This window comes from Microtus pennsylvanicus, chromosome 7 (genome assembly GCF_037038515.1).
Source record: "Microtus pennsylvanicus isolate mMicPen1 chromosome 7, mMicPen1.hap1, whole genome shotgun sequence".
Lineage (NCBI taxonomy): Eukaryota > Metazoa > Chordata > Mammalia > Rodentia > Cricetidae > Microtus > Microtus pennsylvanicus.
The window spans coordinates 59,061,392-59,086,779 of record NC_134585.1 but is presented as its reverse complement, the minus strand read 5'-3'; the positions used below and the strand labels follow the sequence as shown (position 1 = coordinate 59,086,779).

At 36.9% G+C, this 25,388-nt stretch overlaps 1 protein-coding gene across 6 annotated transcripts in view; it reads left to right on the top strand.

Annotated features, from left to right (window-relative positions):
* Positions 1 to 25,388, top strand: part of Tbc1d5 (TBC1 domain family member 5) — a 436,877-nt gene that overhangs the window by 76,511 nt on the left and 334,978 nt on the right. The window contains exon 1 of one of the 6 annotated variants that reach the window (XM_075980966.1): positions 19,411 to 19,444. The exons of the other annotated variants lie outside the window; for them this stretch is intronic. The gene's annotated coding sequence lies outside the window, so the exon portion shown is untranslated. Of the gene's footprint in view, positions 1 to 19,410; positions 19,445 to 25,388 lie in introns of those variants that run through there. 6 annotated transcript variants of the gene reach the window in all.

The window sequence follows — 25,388 nt, the reverse complement described above, 5'->3', positions numbered from 1 at the left end:
TCTCAGCCTGTTTATCATCTGTATATAGGAGGCTACTGAATTTTTTTTAGTTTAAGTTGTATCCTTTCACATTACTGAAGGTATGTATCAGCTGTAGGAGTTCCCTGGTAGAATTTTTTTGCATCATTTATGTAAACTCATATCATCTGCAAGTAGTGAAAGTTGACTTCTTTCTTTCCGATTTGTATCCCCTTGGTCTACTTTTCTTGATTTATTGCTCTAGCTAGAACTTGAGTACTGTATTAAATAGATATGGAGAGAGTGGACAGCCTTGTCTTGTTCCTGATTTCAGTCAGTAGGATCACTGTAAGTTTCTCTCCGTTTAGATTGATGTTGCCAGATTGATGTTGCCTTTTAGCTTGCTGTATATTAAATAGCCTTTATTACGTATAGGTATGTTCCTTGTAACCCTGATCTCTCTAAGATCTTTATCATGAATGAGTGTTAGATTTTGTTAAAGGCCTTTCCTCTATGTAATGAGATGATTATGTGGTTTTTTCATTCAGTTTTTTTATATGGTAGAGTACATATGTTGAACCACCCCTGCATCTCTGGGATGACGCAGACTTGTTCATGGTAGGTGATTTTCTGATATGTTCTTGCATTTGATTTGCCAGTATTTTATTGAGTTTTTTTCTTATCAGTATGCAGGATTGGTCTGTAGTTTTCTTTCTTGGTCGCATTTTTGTGTGGTTTGGATACCAGGGTAACTTTCGCCTTGTAAAATGAGTTTGATAGTGTCCCTTCTGTTTCTATTGTGTGGAATACTTTTGAGTAGTATTGGTATTAACTGTTCTTTGAAGTGCTTGTGGAATTCTGTGCTGAAACCATCTGTTCCTGGGCTTTTTTTGGCTGGGAGAGTTTTATGACTGCTTTTATTTATTTAGGGGTTATTGGTCTATTTAAATTGTCTATGTGTTCTTGATTTAATTTTGGTATGTAGTACCTATTCAGAAATTGTCCATTTCTTTTACATTTTTCAATTTTGTGGAGTACAGGTTTTTGAAGTATGACCTGATTCTCTGGATTTCCTCAGTGTTCTCCTCATTTTTGATTTTGTTAATTTGTATATTCTCTCTTTGCCTTTTGGTTAGTTTGAATAAGGGTTTATCTGTCATGTTGATTTTCTCAAAGTACCGACTGTCTCATTGATTATTAGTTTTGCTTTCTTTGTTTCTATTTTATTGATTTCAACCCTCAATTTGATTATCTACCCCACTTGGGTGAGTTTGTTTCCTTTTGTTCTAGAGTTTTCATGAGTGCTGTTAGGTGACTAATGTAAGATTTCTCCAAGTTCTTTATGTAGGCACTTAATGCTGTGAACTTTCTTAGCACTGCTTTCATTGTGTCCCATAAGTTTGGGTATAGTGTGCGGTCATTTTCATTGAATTCTAAGAAGTCTTTAACTTCTTTATTTCTTCCTTGACCTAGTGGTGATTTAGCTGAACATTTTTCAACTTCTATGAGTGTGTAGACTTTCTGCAATTGGTGTTGTTGTTGAATTCTAACTTTAAGCCATGGTGACCTGAAAAAATACAGGGGGTTATTTCAATTTCCTTTTTTATTTGTTGAGGTTTGCTTTTTACTGAGTATGTGGTCAGTTTTTGAGAAGGTACCATGAGGTGCTTAAAAGAAAGTATATTCTTTCGTGTTTGGGTGGAATGTTCTGTAGATGTCTATTAAATCCACTTGAACCATAACTTCTGTAAGTTCCTTTGTTTTTTGCTATCACTGATTCAGGATAACCTCTCTTAAAGGAATCATGCCTCTGCTTACTTCTAGCAAACAAAGCCCACCCCAAAAAATCCTGCTTCCAAAAAGCCATGCTTAATTCTGTTCTTTTATGTCTAGAATTACTTTGTAAGCTTTCTCAGGTTTTACATGGATATAGTCAACCATGTTTGGCATGCCAATTTGTTGGGGAGGCTGCTTATTCATTTTCCATCTGCCCAGAGTAGAAATTATCACACTGAAGCTATATTAGTTGCAATGCCACTGTTTGGCCAATACCTTAAGCATATTTCTAGCTAGCTCTTACATCTTAAATTTAATCCATTTCTATATTTTATATTTTACCACAAGGCTCTTGGCCTACTGGCAGAGTTCTGGCTGATGACTTGCAACTTTCTCCTCTGGCAGGTACGTGGTATCTCCCTGACCCTGCCTACCCTCTGGCATGTATATCTCTTCCAGGCTGGCTATATTTTGTTAAGCCATTGGCCAAAAACAGCTTTATTCATCAACCAATAAAAGCAATACACATAGAAGGACTTTCCACACCAAGGACCAGATGGTTCCAGTTCAAAATACTACAAGAAGTATTTTCAAAGAACTAATACCAATACTCCTCAAATTGTTCCACACAATAGAAACAGAAGGAACTTTGCCAAACTATTTTTATGAGGCTACAGTAGCCCGGATACCCAAACCACATAAAGAAACAAACAACCTACCTCAAGACCCAGCAATACCGATTTTCAGTGTATACCCAAAGGGCATATGCTTCATTGTACCGCAAGGGCTTGTGCTCAACTATGTTCATAGCAGCATTATTTGTCATAGCCAGAACATGGAAACAACCTGAATGCCCCTCAACTGAAGAATGGATAAGGAAATTTGGTACATGTACACAATGGACTACTATACAGTAGAAGAAATTATTATGCTTTGAAGTTTGCAGGCAAATGGAATGATCTAGAAAACATCATATTGATTGAGGTTTTCCAGGCCCAGTCAGACAAATATAATATATACTCACTCATAAGTGGCTTTTAAACATAAAGAAAAAAAATACCAGACTATAAGTCACAATTCCAGAGAACTTAGACAACAGTGAGGACCCTAAGAGACATTCGTAGATCTAATCTACATGGAAAGTAGAGAAAGATAAGATCTCCTGATTAAATTGGGAGCATGGCAATCATGACAGAAGGTAGAAGGGGAGATGAGAGGAGAAAAATACATAGCTCAATAAAAACAATTGAAAAAAATATTTGTTAACTTTTACAGAGTTAATTTTTATGCTTAGATCATTGACCCATCTATCATGTTTTACAGTGGTATAGGAAGTGAAAGAGAATACATGCAGATATGGCCACATATGTAAAAGAACTTGGGTTCCATGCTTAGCATACAAACTAAGTAATAAAAGAAGTAAAAAGAAGCTAGAGATCCACTTTAGCCTGCTCTTTGACAATTTACTGTTAGAATTTGACAGTTCTAAGTAACCACATACTCATGAGCCTCTCATTTTGATGAAACGGTTTATATGCCACCAGGATGTTCTTTTAGTTATTGTTGTTTCAAGTAAGTTAATCTATTAAAGAGCATGAGCATAGATTTAAAGTGAAAGGATTTTTATTGTGTGGCTTTAACCAGGTTCTTCAACTTCTTGTACTTCTTTTAACTTTGAAGGTTAAAAGATTACTGCATAGCCAGGCAGTGGTCATGCAGGCCTTTCATCCCAGCACTTAGGAGGCAGTGGCTGGCAGATTCTGTGAGGTCGAGGCCAGACTGGTCTATAGAGTGAACACCAGGGCAGCCTCCACAGCTATACAGAGAAACTTTGTCTCCAAAAGCCAAAAAACAAAAAAGCAAAAAACATAAGAAAAAAATTACTTTATAAAGAATAAATAAGGTGGTGAAATCCCTACGTTGCTCTTGCTTTGTTGGCTTCTCCCTACATACTGGAGAGTTATAAAGACTTCAGTCAACTATTTTTCTCATTTTAAAACCATCCTGTTTTTGTCTGTTTCCTGGAGTGATGTTCCCTATTTTCTCTTTTTTTGATAGAGAATTTCTCTGAGGAGTCCCTGTTATTCACTGTTGTCTCCAGTCTGTCTTAAACGCTTCAAAATTAGGGCAGCAACATCCTTAACCAATGTAGTCTATGATTAACCAATCACTTCCTTATTATTATAATCATTGGCCATACCCAGTCTACTTGAACCTTGCGGCTAGTATGTTTGCAAACTCCTCCTTTGTATGTTTTCTTCATTGTTTTTCAGCTTATGACTCTCTTGATTTTCTTATTCCTCAAGTCTCCTCAGTTTACTCTGCATACAGGTTTCCTCTGTTCTTCCTTACCTTTTAATTCGGAAAGCATAGCCCATCCGTTTATCATCCCCCCTTTTAAAAAAATTTATCTGCACTTATTACTTGATGATTTCATGTCTTTAAATACAATAGAGACCAACCTAGTGCTTAACCATCTCAAATTCCATGTGATTTTGACGTCCTGATTTGCTTTCATTTTATTTTACCTGTAGTCTTCCTTGTCTCTTGATGGAAATTCTTTCTTTTGACACAGCCACAAACAGTGTGCTTATAGCTTTGACCTGTATTTCTACTTAGTCTTTGTTTATATGTAATAAAGATGATATAAACTATATTTAATGTAGGATATTGAATTCACTTTTAAAATTGTTTTTTCTAGCTATTGTTTTATATAATCTGTATTATTTTGTTTTCTTCTAATTTCAGTTGTTTAAATCTCCTATCTAGTTACATTGTATAGTAGGTGTATTTATTAATACTAAAATTTTATTGGCTAATTTAACTTAATACTAAACAGCTTTAAAAGCATGATTCAATGAATGTTTTATTTCTGGATATAATATTAATATTCTTGGGTTGGTATAACATGAAATTTAGAGTTCCTACAAGTATTGTGATGTATCTCATAATAGGCTACTGATTGGTACTAGTTTTCCTTTAGTACCTATCATTTTGAAATTAAATTAGAGATAATTACTTTGAATTAAAAATATTTTATGTGTATGGGTGTTTTGCTTACACATATGTCTGTGTACTCTGTGGGTGCCTGGTACCCGCATAGGCCAGACAAGATGTTGGGTCCCGTGGGACTATAGTTTCAGATGGCTGTGAGCTGCCATGTGGTGGCTGGGAATTGAAGTTAGGTTCTCTGGAAGAGCAGCCAGTGCTCTTCATTAGGGAGCCATCTCTCCAGGCCCAACTTGAATTTTTAAGAGTAACATTTTCTTGGATTTTGGAATGACTGCAATGACTGCATGTATGATTAAACCCTTGCAAGGATAACTAAATGGAGATGTGTTTTAAAGTAAAAGGTTAAAAGACAAGGTGCTATTCCATCCAGATTACCTAGCTCTGTTCTCTGATCTATTTAGGCTGAAATTTAGGCTCTAGCATTGCCATCTTAAACCACAGCCTAGTTCCACATTTACTTCTATGAAAACATAGTCTCCCTAAATTAGAGTTTTTGAAATTCTTTGGAAATTGACACTTTAAGAAGACATGCTCATTTTTTTTGACATGTTCACCTTTTTTTTTTTTTTATATTTTTTGGTTTTTTGAGACAGGGTTTCTCTGTGGCTTTGGAGCCTGTCCTGGAACTAGCTCTGTAGACTAGGCTGGTCTCGAACTCACAGAGATCCGCCTGCCTCTGCCTCCCGAGTGCTGGGATTAAAGGCTTGCGCCACCACCGCCCGGCGACGTGTTCATCTTTTATCCTATTTTATTTCTTTTAGAGTTGTTGTTACAGATAGTGAAACATTTTATTAGAAACAGGCAAAGCAGATGATGAGAGCGGAAGGTAGACATTGACAAGGCAATTTAAGAATAAAAAGATGCCCCAAAGTGAAAAGTTTTCTTTCTTGACTAAAAGTCAGAAATACCCTTGGGTTATCTTTCTGGAGTTTAGAGATGCCAGAGATTGTTTAAAAAAAAAATGTTTCTCTTTTTGCGGTGGCCAAAGTTCGAGGAACTAGCAGAGAGGTCTGTCTCGGGCTTTTCACCTAAAAACTACTCTTTCCTTGGAACACTTGAGAGTGTGACATCTACCTTTGGCTTCCCTAGTCATTAATCTATTCTTAACTCCAAGGCAAGCAGCTCAGTATTAACGCACACTGGGAACCTATACTGCTATATGTGTGCTCTTCATTCTTTCTTTCCAATGCCCTACATGTAAAAGGCTCATGATTATTTATCTGTTTTTTAATTTGTGAGATGAGAATCTGAAAGCTACTAGTTTGGAACGGCTTTAGTGACAGTTGAGTTGCTAGGGCCCTCTCAAAATAAGCATAAGAACTGAAAAAAGCCTGTTGTCAAAATATAACTCAAGGGATCATCGCGCTACCAGGCGGCCCTGTTTAGGTACTGAGGAGTTCCATCTGGACGGGTGAGTGTGTGCTATCCAGGGGCGAATTGTCCTGGAAAGGAGCACAAACCCCCCTCCCCCAGCTCCTTCTGCAGGGCTGTCTTTCTTACACACGACCCCCCCACACACACACACACACAAGCCTGCATTTTCTGCTAGGTCCTTTGCTCAGGAACAGTTTTCTGCTCCTACACTAAGGCTACCCACCCAGAGAGGCCTACTGGGCAGGCCTCAAGGACCCCTCCTCCCCCCCGAAAGGGAGCACGCGCACCTTCAGCTTTTGCGGCAGGGTGTCCTGTGTTCTACTCATCCCCGCCCTGCCCCCCAAGTTCTCCCTTTTGTCCACGGGTCATTGGACTACCAGGCGTCTATGTTTCGGTGCTGAGGAGTTCCATCTGGACCGGACAGTTCCTGCTTCTACATTGAAGAGTTATACCCAGAGAGTCAGTCACTGCAAAGACTGGACCAAGACACCAGGCCTCTCCTGGCTCCATTTGAAGGAAGAGATGGGAAGGCGCCAAGGCAAGAATCCCTCCAACAACCTGAAAGGCAACATGACATCACCAGAATCCAGGGATCACGAAATAAGAAGAATTGTACACCCTACTCTAGAAGAATTAGAAGAAATCGACTCAGAAGTGAATTATATGAAAATAATAGAAGACCTTAAAAAGGAGGTGAAAAACTGCCATAAACAATTAGAGATCACAAACAAAAAGGTAGAGGAAATGAATAAATCGCCCAAAGATACCCAAGAAAACCAAGAGAAACAAGAAAAAGCAATCAAACAGGTAAGGGAAACAGTTCAAGACATGAATGAAATGGAAGTAATGAAGAAAACACAAACCGAGGGAAGGATGGAGATGGAAAATCTGGGTAAACAAACAGGAAATACAGAGACAAGTACTACCAACAGATTACAAGAGATAGAAGAAAGAATTTCAGACACTGAAGATACCATAGAGAAAATAAATACACTGATCAAAGAAAACAGCAAAGCCAACAAATTCTCATCACAAAACATTCAGGAAATATGGGACACAATAAAAAGACCAAACCTAAGAATAATTGGGATAGAAGAAGGAGAAGAAGTACAGCTCAACGGTCCAGAAAATATATTTAATATAATTATAGAAGAAAACTTTCCCAACCTAAAGAAGGATATTTCTTTGAAGGTTCAAGAAGCATACAGAACACCGAATAGACTGGACCAAAAAAAAAAAAAAAACATCTCCTCGCCATATAATAATCAAAACACAAAACATACAGAATAAAGTAAGAATATTAAGAGCTGCAAAGGAAAAAGGCCAAGTTACTTATAAAGGTAAACCTATCAGACTTACACCTGATTTCTCTATGGAAACAATGAAAGCCAGAAGGTTCTGGATAGATGTTCTGCAGAAACTAAGAGACCATGGATACAAGCCCAGACTACTATACCCAGCCAAGCTTTCACTCACTATAAATGGAGAAAACAAAATTTTCCAGGATAAAAACAAATTTAAACAATACGTAGCCACAAATCTAGCCTTACAGAAAGTAATAGAAGGAAAATCACAAACCAAGGAGTCCAACAATAACCACAATAATTCAAACATCTAGAGACCCTTCAGCACAACTCAAAGAAAGGAAACACACAAACTCTACTACTAAAAAAGTGACCGGAGTTAACAACCACTGGTCATTAATATCACTTAATGTCAATGGGCTCAACTCACCTATAAAAAGGCACAGGCTACGAGATTGGATACGAAAACAGGATCCAACATTCTGCTGTTTACAAGAAACACACCTCAACCACAAAGACAGGCACCTACTCAGAGCAAAGGGATGGGAAAAGGCTTATCAAGCAAATGGACCTAAGAAACAAGCAGGTGTGGCCATACTAATTTGTAACAAAGTTGACTTCAAACTTAAATCAATCAGAAGAGATGGAGAGGGACATTTTATACTCATAACAGGAACAATTCATCAGGATGAAGTCTTAATCCTGAATATCTATGCCCCTAATATAAAAGCACCCACATACGTAAAAGAAACATTGCTAAAACTCAAGGCTGCCATCAAAGGGCACACACTAATAGTAGGAGACTTCAACACTCCTCTCTCACCAATGGACAGGTCAATCAAACAGAAACCTAACAGAGAAATAAGAGAATTAATGGAGGTAATGAAGAAAATGGACTTAACAGACATCTATAGATTATTCCACCCAAATAGGAGAGAACCTTCTTCTCTGCAGCTCATGGAACCTTCTCGAAAATTGACCACATACTGGGTAACAAAGCAAACTTCCACAGTTACAAAAAAATATTCGTAACCTCCTGTGTCTTATCAGATCACCATGGATTAAAGTTTGAATTCAACAACAATGCTACCCCCAGAAAGCCTACAAACTCATGGAAACTGAACAGTCAACTACTGAACCACACCTGGATCAAGGAAGAAATAAAGAAAGAAATTAAACTCTTCCTGGAATTCAATGAAAATAAAGAAACAACCTACTCAAACTTATGGGACACTATGAAAGCAGTCCTGAGAGGAAAGTTCATAGCACTAAGTGCCCACTTAAAGAAAACAGAAAAAGCACACATTGGAGACTTAACAGCCCACCTGAAAGTTCTAGAAAAAAAAGAAGCAGGCTCACCTAGGAGGAGTAGAAGACTGGAAATAATCAAACTGAGGGCTGAAATCAACAAAATAGAAACACAGAAAACAATACAAACAATCAATGAAACAAAAAGCTGGTTCCTGGAGAAAATCAACAAGATTGATAAACCCCTATCCAAAATAATCAAACGGCAGAGAGAGAATACACAAATTAATAAGATCAGAAATGAAAAGGGGGACATAACCACAGACACAGAGGAAATACAGAGAATCGTTGGATCTTACTACAAAAGCCTGTATGCCACAAAACTGGAAAATGTAAAAGAAATGGACACTTTTTTAGTTAAATACCATATACCAAAGTTAAACCAGGACCAGGTGAACAACCTAAATAGACCTGTTAGTCGCGAAGAATTAGAAGCTGTTATCAAAAACCTCCCTACCAAAAAAAGCCCTGGACCAGATGGTTTCAATGCAGAATTCTACCAGAACTTCCAAGAAGACCTAATACCTATACTCCTTAATGTATTTCACAATATAGAAACAGAAGAATCATTGCCAAATTCCTTTTATGAAGCTACAGTCACTCTGATACCAAAACCGCACAAAGACTCAATCAAGAAAGAGAATTACAGGCCTATCTCACTCATGAATATCGATGCAAAAATCCTCAACAAAATACTGGCAAACCGTATCTAAGTACACATTAGGAAAATTACCTATTATGATGAAGTAGGCTTCATTTCAGAGATGCAGGGCTGGTTCAAAATACGAAAATCTATCAATGTAATCCATCATATAAATAAACTGAAAGAAAAAAAACCATATGATCATTTCATTAGATGTTGAAAAAACATTTGACAAAATTCAACATCCCTTTATGATAAAAGTATTGGAGAGATTAGGGATACAAGGGTCATACCTAAATATAATAAAAGCTATATACAGCAAGCCGACAGTTAACATCAAATTAAATGGAGAGAAACTCAAAGCCATCCCACTAAACTCAGGAACACGACAAGGCTGTCCACTCTCGCCATACCTCTTCAATATAGTGCTTGAAGTTCTAGCAATAGCAATAAGACAACATAAGGGGATCAAGGGGATTCGAATTGGAAAGGAAGAAGTTAAACTTTCGTTATTTGCAGATGATATGATAGTGTACATAAGCTACTCCCAAAACTACACCAAAGAACTCCTAAAGCTGATAAACACCTTTAGTAATGTGGCAGGATACAAGATCAACTCCAAAAAATCAGTGTCCCTCTTATACACAAAGGATATGGAAGCAGAGAGGGAAATCAGAGAAGCTTCACCTTTCACGATAGCCACAAACAGCATAAAATATCTTGGTTTAAATCTAACCAAGGAAGTGAAAGATCTATTTGACAACAACTTTAAGGCATTGAAGAAAGAAATTGAAGAGGATACCAGAAAATGGAAGGACCTCCCCTGCTCTTGGATTGGTAGGATCAACATAGTAAAAATGGCAATTCTACCAAAGGCAATCTATAGATTCAATGCAATCCCCATCAAGGTCCCATCAAAATTCTTCACAGACCTTGAGAGGACAATAATCAATTTTATATGGAAAAACAAAAAACCCAGGATAGCCAAAACAATCCTATACAATAAAGGATCTTCTGGAGGCATTACCATCCCTGACTTCAAACTCTATTACAGAGCTACAGTAATGATAACAGTGTGGTACTGGCATAAAAACAGAGAACTCTGTCGACCAATGGAATCGTATAGAAGACCCAGATTATAACCCACAAACCTATGAACACTTGATTTTCCATAAAGGAGCTAAAAGTATACAATGGAAAAAAGAAAGCATCTTCAACAAATGGCGCTGGCACAACTGGATGTCAACCTGTAGAAGAATGAAAATAGACCCATATCTATCACCATGCACAAAACTCAAATCCAAATGGATTAAAGACCTCAATATCAGTCAGAACACACTGAACCTGATAGAAGAGAAAGTGGGAAGTACCCTACAACACAGGAGATTGCTTCCTAGGTATAACCCCAGCAGCACAGACATTAAGGGCAACATTGAATAAATGGGACCTACTAAAACTGAGAAGCTTCTGTAAAGCATAGGACACCGTCACTAAGACAAAAAGGCAACCCACTTACTGGGAGAAGATCTTCACCAACCCTGCAACTGACAAAGGTCTCATCTCCAAAATATATAAAGAACTCAAGAAACTAGACCGTAAATGGCTAATCAACCCAATTAAAAAATGGGGCACTGAACTGAACAGAGAATTCTCAACAGCAGAAGTTCAAATGGCCAAAAGACACTTAAGGTCATGTTCAACCTCCTTAGCAATCAGGGAAATGCAAATCAAAACAACTTTGAGATATCATCTTACACCTGTCAGAATGGCTAAAATCAAAAACACCAATGATAGCCATTGCTGGAGAGGCTGTGGAGGAAGGGGTACCCTCATCCATTGCTGGTGGGAATTCAAACTTGTGCAACCACTTTGGAAATCAGTGTTTCGGTTTCTCAGGAAATTCGGGATCAACCTACCCCTGGACCCTGCTTTACCATTCTTGGGAATATACCTAAGAGATGCCCTATCATATGACAAAAGCATTTGTTCAACTATGTTCATAGCAGTATTATTTGTAATAGCCAGAACCTGGAAACAACCTACATGTCCTTCAATGGAAGAATGGATGAAGAAAGTGAGGAATATATACACATTAGAGTACTAGGCTGTGGTAAAAAACAATGACTTCTCGAATTTTGCATTCAAATGAATGGAAGTAGAAAACACTATCCTGAGTGAGGTAACCCAGACCCAAAAAGATGAACATGGGATGTACTCACTCATAATTGGTTTCTAGCCATAAATAAAGGACATTTGTGATCCTAGAGAAGCTAAATAAGAAGGTGAACCCAAGGAAAAACATATAGTTATCCTCTTGCCTATGGGAAATAGACAAAATTGCCGGGGAGAGAAGTGGGATCTTGGGGGGCGGTTGGGATGGGGGTAAGTGGAGATGGGGAGTGAAAAGTGAGAAGGGGAGGATGGGGGGAACTTGGGAAAACAAGATGATTGGGATAAAGGAAGGCTGGATAGGGGAGCACGGAAGCACAATTCTTAGTTAAGGGAGCCACCCTATGGCTGGCAAGAGACTTGAACCTAGAGTGGCTACCAGGAGCCCAAGGCGATGTCCCCAGTTATTTCCTTGGGCAGATGAGGATAGGGAACCTGAAACGACCCTATCCTATAGCAATACTGACGAATATCTTGCATATCACCATAGAACCTTCATTTGGTGATGGATGGAGATAGAGACAGAGACTCACACTGGAGCACTGGACTGAGCTCCCAAGGTCCCAATGAGGAACGGAAGGAGGGAGAAGATGATCAAGGAAGTCGGGACCACGAGGGGTGCACCCACCCACTGAGACAGTGGGGCTGATCTATTGGGAGCTCACCAAGGCCAGCTGGACTATGACTGAAAAAGCATGGGATAAAACCGGACTCTCTGAACATGGCGAACAATGAGGGTTGATGAGAAGCCAAGGACAATGGCACGGGGTTTTGATCCTACTTCATATTCTGGCTTCGTGGGAGCCTAGCCAGTTTGGATGTTCACCTTCCTAGACATTGTCGGAGGGGGGAGGACCTTGGACTTTCCACAGGGCAGGGAACCCTGACTGCTCTTTGGACTGGAGAGGGAGGGGGAGAGGAGTGGAGGGAGGGGGAGAATGATGGGAGAATGGGGAGGGAAATGGGAGGCTGGGAGGAGAGGGAAACTTTTTTTCCTTTTCTCAATAAAAAAAATAAATTAAAAAATAAATAAATTAAAAAGAAGTATAATGTTAAAAAATATATAACTCAAATATTCCTGTATCATCTTGATGTGCTTGGTATAAGAGGTTAATATATAAAAAATAGTTGTAATAATTTTTTTAACTGTCATAAAATAAAGTTGCCTAATGACTGCTTTCACCTTGCTTGCAGGGTTTTATTCTTTTAAGGCAGTTATTTACTAGAACTGAAACATGACTTAAAGAGTATCTTTTATTAAAGTGCACGTCGGAATTTTATTTTGGGCATGTTAGGTCAGTGGAATCATGTATAAGCTGATAGATGGCGTTGGTGTTAGCTGGTGATCATGATCCAGACTCCTTGAGATAGTTCAGTTTTATATCTGTGTACCTAACTTAGTTATTTTTAGTGCTGGCATACCTCGCTGTCTACTGTAGAAGAATGCTACTCAGTGGTTAAAAAATAATGACACCTTAAAATTTGCAGGCAAATGGGCTGAACTAGAAAAAACCATACTGAGTAAGGTAACCTTGACCCAGAAATATAAGTATAATATGTACTCAGCAATAAGTGACTTTTAGACATAAAGGAAAGAATAATCAGAGTACAGTCCTCAACTCCAGAGAACCTAGATAACAAAAAGTCCCCTAAGAGAGAGAGAAATACATGGATCAGCCTAGGAAGGAGAAAAAGACACTATCTCCTGAGGAAATTGTAACCATGGGGGCTGAATGGGAAGGGTGAAAGCAGAGAGGGGAGTAAAGAAGGGAAGTGGGGAAAAATGTATACAAAATTAAAACAATAAATTATAAGATAAAAATATTTATGAATTTAGAAAAATGCTATGTAGATTACACGTGATTAGTCCCAGATTGTTCTTATAATGTAACTTAACACTTTCGTGATTAAAAAATATGATTATTGTTAAAGCTAAAATTGTTTAAATACATTTTAGCATGTTTGGCTTGTCGTGGTGCCCTGAAAATGTTAAGTATATGAATACAGGATAAAGAATATATTCATTTAGATTATTATAGTTTAGAAATCAAATTTGACATTGAAATGGCTTTAGCTGGCCCAAACATGGCAAACATGGTCTGGTAGGCCTTGCTCTCCACTCTTCTTTCTTCCTTGCAAAAATTCTATTAGATTACATTTTTTTCTCTTAGTTTTTTAATTGATTATTATCTCATTTTTAAATGTGCATTGATGTTTTGTCTGCATGTGTGAGGGTTTCAGTTACTTGGAGCTTGATTACTGACAATTGTGAGCTGCCATATGGGTGCTGGGAATTGAACTCTTTTCCTCTGGATGAGCAAGCAGTGCTCTTAATCACTGAGCCATCTCCAGCATGAGATTGATTATATTCTTAAAGTTAGTCACCAAGGTCCATTCCTTTATTTGTCCACTTCCTCCTCCTGAGGCTGACCACCCAGGTCCAGCTACCAGAGTATTGAAGTCCAGTAATCAAATATCTCCTTTGGTTACTGTACTTAACATGTCCAATTAAAATTAAACACCTCATCCTAACAAGGGGTTTTCCCTCTTTACCATTTTAAACCACCCTTTGCCTATGGACTACTTCTGTCTCCTTCCTATCCAGAGGCTGTCCTTTGTCCCTCTGGGACAAATATCCCTGCCGTCTTTCCTTGTCCCCCTTCTCTTCTCCCTTGTCTCTAGCTCCTGTCTTTTGCTCTTATTCCCTGCTCTTTGTCCCTGTGGACCAGATACATACATCTTTGTGCTGAAAACTTGGTCTTGGGGCGTCTTATTTTGATACTGCCTTTATAGCTATGGTCTTGACATCTTGTAAAAATGATATATTGCATCATGATAAAACAGTTTTGAGAATTATAAATGCCCGTGAAGAAAATTTCCTCTGCATTTTGTATGATATCTTTCATTGGTAGTTTTTTAGTATGCTCTTCAGTTGTTAAAGTATACATAGTTTAGGTAACCTGTTCCAACAAGGCCTCTAGCGTTTAAGTTCTTAGGAAGAAGAGTACAATGTTGTATTAAATTTTTTTTAAAAACTTTGATTTTGCTTTTTTTCTCTCTTTTTTTTCTTTAACCGTAGGTATTCTTTCCCCCACTTAACTTTTAAAAGTAAGTAGCTTGTAATTTAAGATCGGAGTTATTAGGTGTATTTCTGCATTTTATATATTGCTCCCAGCTGCTACAGTATTAGTTTTTATCACTGCATATTTTATGAAATGTCAGCCTTCTGTTGGCTGTTCACGCAGCATTGTTAGTGATCAAAGACACAACATAAAGGAAAGGAAACTAAACAGTTGCCCGATGTTTGTCCTTCACTGTGGTAGAAATTCTATAAAATTACTTTATTATAAAAATTCAACTTTTGACATCATGTAATCTGCAAAGGAATTTCTTCGTTTTTAGTGAACTAAAATGACAAAAGGTTCAATATAATGAAATCCAGTTATAAGGATAATTTGCTCTTTCCACCAAGTTTTCTTTGTTAAGAAATGAAGGTATTATGTCACATGTCATATAATGCAGTGCTGTATTTTGATACGCAGCCCCACAGTATAAATAAATAATTAGTTTAAACTTCTTTTGGTGACACAAAATATATTTTATAACAGTAGTTATTAGTGTATTGTGTGCATTAAGTTGTGCATGATCTAATGTATTATATTTCTACTTATTTTTTTAGTTTAAAATATTTTATTTTTAAAGGACTGACCTTATTTCAGTGATTGCATTGATAGAGAATAGGAGAAGTTGTTCAAAACCTTAAGGAAAATCAGTTAAGACTAAAAATCTTGAATGATTTTGATCAGTTGTTGTGCATGCACAACACAGCAGTTGGTTCTATCAATTTTATGTTTTGGGGGAGTTTATTAAAATGAACTGCTTTCAGTGCATCATTGATAAGGATTTTGGTTTATACCTGTTGCTTTGGGGTGGGGATAGTTTTACAATTGCAGTCTTGTAGTTGGTGAGATAAGAGAACTATGTTCTGTGAAAGTGAATGTGGATTTTTGGTTTTTCATTGTGGGAATTCCAAAACCAAAAACAGAATGAAGATTCAGCGTACATGCTGTTTTTCTTTAAGTGTGCTTTCATGACTGTCTGAAAAGAATAGTTTTCAGATAATAATGATATATGTATTATTGTTATTTCTTGTGTAGTTATAGTATCAGTTATAGGCATGTTTTTGTGCTATATTTTTACTTTTAATGTCTGATTTATAGGTCAAGAGCCTTGGTGTACTTTGGAGTTTCCTAGAAAATGCAGAATCTTGGGTCCAACATCATACCTTCTAAAGTAGCTTGTTTTATTAAAATTTAGTTACAGTTCATGTGGACATTAAAATCCAAGATACACTGTTATAAAGCATCTTGTCCAACCTTTCATTTGTATGAGTATATGTGGCTGCATGTTTTTATTGTGTACTGATTCCGAATTTGATCAATTCCAGTTTTAAAGGAAACAGTAAATATTCATGAGAATTTTAGTAGGGCTCAGAAGTAGACAAGTATATTCAATCTGGTGTCTTGTGCCAGTCTGTAGCCAGTTATAGCCAGAAACATCCACAGCTCTGTAGTGTATGTCGAAAGCTTTTACTGTCCTGTTAGTGTTTTATTTTGGGCAGGGCACTATCTTTGCTGCTTTCCAGATACTCAGAATTACTTCCTTCCTGACATAGTATAATAAGCATTTTCAAAATGTATTTGACTACTTGTTTTCCCCAGGATATACTCTGGAAATTATAGTGTGGCCAAAATAGCCTGGAAAGCACTCTTTATGTTGTTTGGTGATGTAAGGGTATGTTGACATATTAAGACTTTTGGAGACATAGTGTATTTGTTTTTTGTTTCTGTGATAAAATACCAATGCCCCTTGTCCCCCAATACTGCAACAACTTAGAAATGAATGGTTTCTAGTCCACATCCTGGTTGGGAAGACATAACTACAGGCAGACATGTCATGGAAGAGGAAAGATGGCTAATCACATTTTATCCTCACAGAGGAAGCAGAGAGGACAAAAGGGTAAATGGAGGTGTGGGGAAGGGAGAACACAAACTGAACAGAAACCGATCTGACATTTTATAAACTAAAAACCTACCCATAGTGAATACTCCCTATACCAAGACCCTGCCACTCCTAGTTGTGTATTTTTCCTAAAGGAAACAAGTGTGTTCCTCAGGAACAAGTGTGTTCACATACACTGTAGGAGCCTATAGGGTCATTTCTCGGTCAAATAACCAACAGGGTTTGGTAACTTAACTCAAAGTCTTCCAAATTTATTTGACCTTAAGAAACAAAGCTGAATTCCCCTTTATAATTTTATTGTATTTGGTTGGTTTTCTCCCCTGAAACATTTAAACAATGTGTGCACACATAGTGAACTTTCATGTCCTCAAACAGGTCAGTGCATATTTTCAACAAAAGGGAAGTCTTTCAGGATTTTTAGATTCTGCCAGTTTCAATAAATGAAAAATTAGTTCAATAGTTGTATCTACTCTGTCTTTTATTTTCTTTTCTCAAATGACCCAATACTACTTTAAAAAATATATATAGTATTTTATCTTTTAATGAGAATTCAACTCTGTCTTAGAAGTGTATGTGACATTGGAAAGTTTATTGTGGAGGCTAATTTTGGTCGCTTGCTTAGGCTGCTGTCAACTCTCTATTTTTACTGTTTTGTTGATTTTCTTATGGCTAGACTCCTTGCAACCCAGGCTAGCCTCTCGATCCTTACTTATGGCCATTCTGCCTCTTTCTCCCAAGTGACTTGATTACTGGCTTGTATCCTCAAGCCCTGCTTAGTTATGTGCAAGCGCTTTGCTTGGTGTGTGCATGGAGCTTGTGAGACCATGAGTGTGATCTCTTGGAACTGGATTATGGGCAGTGTGAATGGCCATGTGGATTCTGTGAACAAAAACCAAGTATTCTGTAAGAGCTGCCAGTGTTCTCAACCTCTAAACAATCTCTCAAGCTCTTAGTGTTTTACTTTTTATTATTTTAAGTTTTCCCTTTTTTCTTTTCACTAGTTTCTTTTCCCTATAAGTGCTAAAATTGGCATATTTTAGGTATCTTCTGGTTTTGTTGTCATATATTACATATATGTTTTTAGAATAAAATATAATATTATTTCTTCCTTTTTCATACCTCATTGAGGTATCAAATTCATGATCTCTTTAATTGCTGTTACACAACATACACAAACACACATGCATACAAAAACATGCACAGATGCATGTATATACACAGTTGTATGTGTGCACAAATATAAACTCTTACATATTATATATGAATATAATTTGTTCAGTCTATATATACTTACTTGAATGTGTATGAATCCAGGACTGACCACTTAGTATTGGATTAACCACTTTAGGGACTTTTCCCTGGGGAAGACAGTTTTTCTGACTCTCAACATTCCTTAGTTGCTTCTTTGTCTAGGGTTGAAGCCCAGTGAGACTCCCCAATTCCATGTTAGTATATCACCAAATATCATATAACTCAACTCTTTGTTTTTCAATTTTTCCAGACAGAGTGTTAAGTCATTACCCCCTGAGCCATCTCTCTGTCCATCTACTTTTTTTGGTGTGTGTATGTGTTATTGAAACTTGAGTTCTCTGAATTTGATTGAACTAGCTATCTAGCAAGCCCAGGGATCTTGTTCTTATCTCTCTTGCCCATAGTGCTGGGGTTATAGCCTTTTTTCTGTGTCCAGCACTTTACATGGTGCTGGGGATCTTAGCTCCACTTGTGTGCTGCACTTTACTTTCTGAGGTGTTACTCCAGCCTTTCCTTCACAATCCTTAATCACTGAGGGTGATAAAACCAAGTCCCCATATGGTGGTTTTTGCTTGCCACAGGATCTAATTTTTTTTGTTGCTAGAAGACTATTTTTTTAAAATTTTAAATATGTGTTTCATATCTACAAACTCTAGAGTGTAACTTGATTTTTGTAAAAGGATTGAAATGATGCTCTAAGTTCTAAAATCTGAAAGCTCTGAACAAAAGTGTAATTTTTAACTGTTCTTGGTAAATTAATATTTCTATTTTCATGTAACTTAGCATATTAGTTATACTTGACTTCTGCTCAGACTATACAGTTTGAAAAACTCTAGGAGGTATGACTAATTCTTTTTTTTTTACTTCAAAATTTCCACCCCCTCCCCCACCCCCTCCCCCTCCAGTCCAAAGAGCAGTCAGGGATCCCTGCCCTGTGGGAAGTCCAAGGTCCTCCCCCCAATCCAGGTCTAGGAAGGTGAGCATCCAAACAGACTAGGCTCCCACAAAGCCAGTACATGCAGTAGGATCAAAAACCCAGTGCCATTGTTTTTGGTTTCTCAGTCAGCCCTCCTTGTCCAACACGTACATAGAGTCTGGATTGATCACATGCTCCATCAGTCCCAGTCCAGCTGGCCTTGGTGAACTCCCATTAGATCAGCCTCACCGTCTCAGTGGGTGGGCGCACCCCTCACGGTTCTGATTTCCTTGCTCATGTTCTCCCTCCTTCTGCTCCTCATTTGGACCTTGGGAGCTCAGTCCGGTGCTCCAATGTTGCTATATGTCTTTGTTATCTATAAAGTTATCTACATTGTTTCTGCTTGAGAACCACATCTATTAATTAAACATTGCCAGTAAAACTGTGTTTTAAGTAAGGTTGTGATTTTGTGTTGGGCTTTAAGGTTATTAGAAGAATTCTATTAAGGAAGGAGTATTGTGTTGAAGAAATGGCTCAGTGATGAAGAGCTCATCCTTTTCTTGCACAGGATCAAGTTTAGTTCTCAGTATTTGTGTTGGGCAGCTCATAACTACACTCATGTATACACACTCACACACATACAGAGATGCACACTTTTTCTCTTGGTCTCTTTCAACAGATGTATTTTACAAAAGAATCTGAAGAAGGAAGGTAAATAAATTAGCTATTTTTTTTTGATTTTTAATGTTTTTGTTGTTGGCTGCTGTTTTTAATTTTCAAGACAGGGTATCACTATGTAGCTCTGCCGTTCTGGAAGTCACTATGTAGAGTACCAAACCGACCTTGAACTCAAAAAGATCTACCTCTCTGTGCAACCCACATGTTGGGATTAAAGGTATGTGCCACCACTTCTGGCTTAGCTGTTTCTTTTTGTGTCAATTCTCCAAAACTTCATGATTACCTTTGATAGTTGAAGGAGATGAGATCTTAAGAATATTCAGTGCCCAGTCCTCTCTTAATTGGTGCTTTTCTGATAGAAGAACATGTGGTAGTCATGGTAACTCAGGCCTATGCTCTCTGTCAGTCTTAATTTTTCCTAAAATGATAGCAGAGAGGAATCTCAATTAAGAAGATGTTTGCCAGAGAACTCAGTTATGTGTTCAGGATTGTAAGTGAAGTGGATTTTAAAGCCTAGATTCCCGAAACTGCGTTTGGATCCACATTTGAAACTGCAAACTTTCTTTGTAGCAGACATAGTCCCGTGCTGCAAAGTATCCCTTATTGACTTGACCAGCATCTGCATACTTCCCAGTACTTCAGCCTCTCATCAGAAGAACTGGTTTTTGGTGCTAGTGGTGAGGTACCAGGGACCTCGTCTGTTGGGCAAGTGCTCTACTATTGAGCTGCATTGCTCTCTGTTTCATTGTCCTCATCTGAGGTATTCTAAGATTTCATGAGGATCAGTGACCCAGTGTGTTTTTGGAGTACTTAATATAGTTCTCTACCAGAAGTAGAACATTTCAGCAAATATGGTAACTGTCACTAATTCAAGAGTAGAAGTAAAATGCATGACATTAAACAATATTAGGCCAAATAGGTTTGCCAAATTGTGAAATAGTAAATGTTTTCCTATTCTGATATACCTTGGGTCTGCCTGGGCAGTTGAACGAGCTGAGGTCAGCACGTGCAAGCGTTGATCTTTGTCACTCATGAGGTTGTGATAGTGTACAGAATGTGCGGTCTGCATTAGACATTGAAGTGTGAATGGAATGCGCTGACAGGGAGTTGGCATTCACCTTGCTGGGTTGATGCATAAAGTTTGTGAACCCAACCTTGCCTGGGATTGTTAGATGCTGACTGTGGCACTGAGTAGGCTGGGCTAGTCTATGAGCTGAGACCCAGCTGTGCCAGGAGAGGAGAGTATGACTGCAGCTGCTCTTCTGCTAGTTTGGATTTTGGAAGAGGTCAAGAACCTTCAGTAGTATCAGAAATGTGCTTTCCTTATTTTTAACTATATTGAGGTCTTAATTAATATGTGAGCATTGCTGGCACATATGTGAAAACTCCTAAGACCTTAATATTTTAAAAAGTTGGCTTACTTCTTTTGTTTACATTTTAGAATTATTGTTTTCAATAAAATTTTGGTTCTCTGCCTATTTAGGCTTTTTCTTAGGAACACACAATTTTGAAATTAAAAAACAAAATGCAGAGAGAGAGAGAGAGAGAGAGAGAGAGAGAGAGAGAGAGAGAGAGAAAGAGACAGACAGACAGACAGACAGACAGACAGACAGACTGACTGAGCATTTAGGCATTAAATATGCATGTTAATTAGGAAAAATTATAAGAATATGAAACCAGATGTTACATAAATTATTTGATCCCAGGATAACAGTAACTTTTTTTACTGACAATATTTTTATATTTGCATGTGTATATATTTCATTTCTCTAGATTTCCCAATATTTATGCAATTTCCTTAAAAGTTACCAGAAAAAGAATTGGCACTTTCTGCTTTGAAGTGGTAGTAAAGAATTCTGTGTGGGCTATTGAAGAAGCCAGTTGTGTGCAGCCTTACTCTAGGGCTGGTCTTCCGTCTTTACTAATTTGTATGTTGTGTCCCATTCTTTTCTTTCTTGTTTTTGCTCATGGTATATTACTTTCTTCTTTTAATAAATATATTCTGTCATAGCACAGTTAATTAATAATCCTTGCAAAGTAAAAATATCTGAAAATTGGTTTGAAATTTAAATACATCTAAAGTTTATTATTAGATATATAATAAATTACAATTATTGGGATACTGTGTTACTTTTTAAAAATTTGGTTACAGTGATGTTTCTTAAAGAAATAGCTGTCATTCTTCAAATAGTGACATCATTGTAGTTTGACTATATATTAAGTATTTATGTATGTAGTCCTCAAGTATGTATATTTTTTAGTCAAGAGATAAATGTTTTCACTTTTAAAAGCCATCTATAGAATAAAGTGGTCTGTATTTTCACATGACCAAGATGAAAAAGAGACATTTGCTTTAGTGGTTAGCAATTTTTAGTTTAATTATAGAAAAATATGATGTGTATGTTTTATTGTCTAAGAAACTGCTGGCAATACTTAGATATTCTCCATATATACACTCTAGTAAAGTACTGTTTATAGCTTTTCAAATATGATTCAAAGGTAAATTGAGGAAATATCACATCAGAATGTAGTAAGTCACAAGAAAAATACATAAACCATAAAATAATTTCAATATAATGAATCTAACTCTACTTAAAATGGCTTCTGAAAATATTTTTTTCCAAAGGGTATGACTTTGTTACTTAATTTAGTGATCACCTATGCTGTTTGATACAATAAATTCTATTGAACCATAGTAATTTTAAGCCATATTTGTTACAATTTTTATACCTATGTTGTCGATTTACACTTTATATTTCATCACCTCACTTTATTTGAAACATTTGATGAGTCACCAGAAATGTAGCAGGTTATTTAATATTAAGGAGTAATGCATAAGTACCAATTAGTGACAAATAGGGGCCATACATTTTAAAGGAGAGTGTAGTGGGGTATATTGGGTTGTTTGGAGAGAGGAAAGGGAAGGAAGAAATGTAATTGAATTCTAAAAAAACCCTCAAACACTGTCTGTCTTACAGATTTATTATTGAGATGTTCTTTAGTTAAGTTGGTTATCCTCAGGAACTTTAATGTAATTGTTTGGGGGTTTATGTAGAAAGATCTGTGCTGAGTATGTGTTTGAAGTCTTTTATTAAAGAAAATACATTTTTTTCTATAGGAAAAGGACATGGAAATTAATTTTAACTTATAAATATTATTAAATTATTTTGATATATCCATATTCTAAATTTCACCTTTTAGTAGTGCTGGGAAATACATTTCGGATGGAATTTTGTTTTTCTGATGTTGAATTACCTTTCAATAAGTTATATGCTTTTAAAATGTGGTAATATTTTACTGTGCATTAGGATTTCAACAGTTTTCTGTCATTATAATCTTTATATCATTTTAGTGAAAAATTAAATGAAGTGGTACCAGTGATTTGTTTTCATAAGCAAGAGCTTTTTGGTTCTCAACTCCTTTTCTGGGTTACAGTGAATTATACGCACCCATTGAACATGTCTCTCCTGGGAGTTAAATAGGTCATGAGCAGTGCCATGCTTTTGTTCTAAGAACCTGGAATACCAGCATCAGTTATTTTAGTGTGTCTTGCCATTTTTGTTTGATTTAGCATTTCTACTAGAGTAGCAACATTTGAAACTGTTATATTCATTTTTCTATGTAGTCATTTCCCGATAGCTTACTTGAGGGAGAAATCAGCTAGCCTCTCAATTTTTCGATTCCTCTTCAATTCCTGTTGGTCAATAAAATCGTTGAAATAAGCTTAGTGTGCTGGAGAGATGGTTCAGTGGTTAAGTACACCAGCTGCTCTTCCAGTGGCTCTTCCAGAGGACCCAGGTTCAATTCCCAGCATCCATATCTGTAGCTTAAAACCTCTGTAACTCCAGTTACAGGGGGATCTGATCCCTCTTCTGGCCTTCATGTGTACTAGGCATAGACATGGTGCACAGACATACGCAAGGGCAAAATATTCACATTTTTTACTAATTTCTTATAACTTATAAAAAATAATAAGAAATACTTTTTTTAAAAAAACAAAAAGTCAGGTGATGTGATGATGGTACACACCTTTAATCTCAGCATTTGGTGGGCAGAGGTAGGTGGATCTCTGAGTTTGAGGCCAGCCTGGTCCACAGAGTGAGTTCCAGGACATAAAGGTCTGTTACATAGAGAAACCCTGTCTCAAACAAAATGAAGATAGATAGATAGATAGATAGATAGATAGATAGATAGATAGATAGATAGATAGATAGATAGATAAGACAGAAAGAAAGAAAGAAAGAAAAAAGAAAGAAAGAAAATGAAAGGTGTAAGCTGAAGTTGTCTTCAAACACTTCTGTAGTACAGTGAAAGTTCTAGAAAATGAGCACAAATTCACTCAACATTTAGAAATTGAATATTCTTAATATTCTCAATATAATATTGTGTTGCATAAAACTTCTGAATGTATTTGTATGCTTCTGCAAAAATTAGGTTATGGAGTCCTTCTACTTCCTGTATTTTATCACCAGATTCTTTTTTTCCCCTTTCATTCATTCATTCATTCATTCATTCATTCATTCATTCATTCATTCACTTGTTCATTTATTTATTTATCTATCTATCTATTTATTTATTGATTTGATGAATCTCTCATTTAGCTGAGTCATGCTGCTGTGGTTATCCTAAGAGTGGAGAGTTTGCCTCAAAGATGACCTTCTGGCTTCTTACTCCTGATGCAGGCCTCTTCAGACCACAGAGTAAACAATAGTAACTTGTGCTGGCAATGGTTTGTCCTTTAGCTGTTCTCGAGGATACAGCGATGTTTTCTTTTTCAGAGTTAGGGAGTTTTGGATGACACTATATATGTGCAGAGTCTGTGACAAAAGGGTCCCTGTTCATTCCAGAGTCTACTTCCAACAAGCTTAAATGCACATGACAGTTTGCCAAGAGGATGTGTATAGCAAGGCTTTAGAAGCATTTTCTGGGTTATGCTTTAATATTCATGGGCCTTTTATAGTGTTTTCACCTTTGGGCATTCAGTAGATTTGTTAAGGCATATGTTAGAATAAATTGAGAGTTGAAAATATCTTGGGATCTGAATGTATAGCTCAACGGCATATATAGTGCTTACTGTGTGGCCCAAGGGTAGATTCCCCGGACCTCTGCAAAAAGAAAAAGAATTGAAGTTCATTACTCCCATCCCTTGATAATAACTCATAGTAAGATATAGATTTTCAGTTACTAGCAGTTCATACAAGTATAATGTAAACTGAAACAAGGACCCAGATAATTTTTTACTAAGGACTTGGAGTGTACTTTGGAATATACTTGGATTATTTGTTGTTGCAGTGGTAAAATAATATAACCAAAAGCAATTTATAAAAGAAAGCTTTTTTCTTTTTCTTGGCTAAGAGTTTTCCATAGACTCAGAGTCTATAATAGTAGGAGAAACACTGCACCAAGAGCTTCTTAGTACTCTGTTGTTGGGAGTACTTGTTATGTAACGATAACTTGGAATACGGTATATGGACATGATGTCATGTCTTAATTTACTTTAGAGGCTGTCCTGCTGTTCTAGATTTTTCCATTCTTTAAGTAGGAAAGAAAATTCTGGTTTTCTTTTGGGATGTACTTACATTATATCATGGTCATCTGGGGTCAGATTTTTGTGTTTAGGCTACTAATTTAAAAATAAACAATTTACAGATTTACAGTTTTCCTTAAAAGCACAAAATTATTTGGGAGAAGAAAAAAATCTTCAATGAAAAATATACCAACTCTTTTCTTTGTTACCCTCCCATTCCCCTCTGAGCTGTATTCCTACTTTAACCTGGATCTATTTACCCTGTTATTATCCATATAGAACTTTATGCTAGTAATGTATTCTGAGTTACACAGAAGGAGGACTCTACCATCCCACCTGAAATTCAGTAGCAGAAAAGATGTTTGAGAATGTAAAATAACTGATAATCTGCGTATTTGTAGACTTTAAAATGCCAATGTTGAGGATAAAAATCAATGTGAGTAAATTTAT